This window comes from Poecilia formosa, unplaced genomic scaffold (assembly GCF_000485575.1).
Source record: "Poecilia formosa unplaced genomic scaffold, Poecilia_formosa-5.1.2 Scaffold805, whole genome shotgun sequence".
Lineage (NCBI taxonomy): Eukaryota > Metazoa > Chordata > Actinopteri > Cyprinodontiformes > Poeciliidae > Poecilia > Poecilia formosa.
In genome coordinates this window covers 89914-91407 of record NW_006800744.1, presented here as the reverse complement: position 1 = coordinate 91407, position 1494 = coordinate 89914, and positions in this window count along the sequence as shown.

The following is a 1494-nucleotide window of genomic DNA, read 5'->3' as shown; positions in this document are numbered from 1 at the left end:
AAGAAAGGTAAACTCCGTTGACGTGATGTTAGCAAAGCTAGCTGTATAGACACATAAGCATTTCTGATGGAAAAAAACAGGGCCGTGCAGAGACCACTAAAGGGGCAGGTGCACAACAACAACAACAACAAAAAAGGGCACATCTAACCGCCTTCTAGGACAGAATATTAACAAAGCCTCTCAGCTTTCAGAGTTTAATAAACAATGATAAATTACAAAATTGTGAGATATACAATCAAAGCTAACAAATATCTCTATATAGAGCATAACACTATGTATATGTGTAAGATATTTTATTAGTAATTTCTTTCTGCAGGTCTATTTTGTTAGAGGAAAGTATTGCAATATTCAAACCCGCAATTTAGCAAGATATGTAAATCAGAGCTAGACCACCAGACATATTTTGTCTTTACAGAATTACACTATTAAAAATATAAACAAGGGCACAATGCAACCTTTTAGTGTACTGTAATCTATAAAAAGAGCTGCATGTTTGCTACACTTGGAGTGGAGATGAAGATGATCCATTCAGGAAAGCAGAGCTGCATCAAACTTTAACGTGGAACTGCAGAAAAAAAAACAAAAGCAAAAATTGAATTGTTAATGCATGTCACCATGAGAAAAGCCTACCGAGTTTTGCTTAAAATTAAAAAAAAAAATGAAATCAAACATTTTTGACTCATGAAGTTAACTTTCTTTTTTGCAAAACAAACTTATTTTCGCTTGTCAGAAATCTTTTCTTGCTATTCTAAGTTTTTGTTTGTGACTCAAAGTTTTGCTTGTGATTCTCACATGATACATTATAAATCTATCATGGCAATTCAGGGTATTATTTTTAATTCTAAATGAATATCTTTGTTGGACTTTTATTTAAATACTATGTTTACCTAAAGCTAGAATAAATGCAATGTACATTATGCAGCAAAGGAAATTAGAACATCTGACGAATATCCATTATGGAGATAAGTTTTGGACGGGCGATGTGCCTCGTACGCAGGGAAGAAGCTTTCTTGTTATCTAGCTTTGCTAGCAAAGTCGTTAGCTAGCAGCTAGCTAATAGCACAAAAACAACAGCCTAATGTCTGTATGATGAAAATACCGAATCGATAGTTAGGAACAGTTTTTCCTCACCTGGCTGTCTCCTCCCACTCAGTCGTTCTTCAGAGAAAGGCGGACGCAGAGGCCTGTCAGTGTCTGTTGTATTTCATTGCCTCTCTGCTTAAACCGCTACTCCGTGCTGAAGCAGAAACGATACTTCAACGTTTTCCGTTATCTGACAAGTAGCAAGTCTACTCCACTTTATTCACCAAAAACGGTTTTTTAATTAACCAAAAACTGTTCTGTAATCTGGAACGTTCGCTATGTTGAGCTCCAGTTAGCCGCCTTATCTCACTGCGCGAGAGGCAACTGCGTCATGCGTCACGGGTGTAACAGAGAAAAGAGCTCGTGTGTCTGTGTGAGTTTTGATCGAAATGATTATAGTGATGGTTGTAT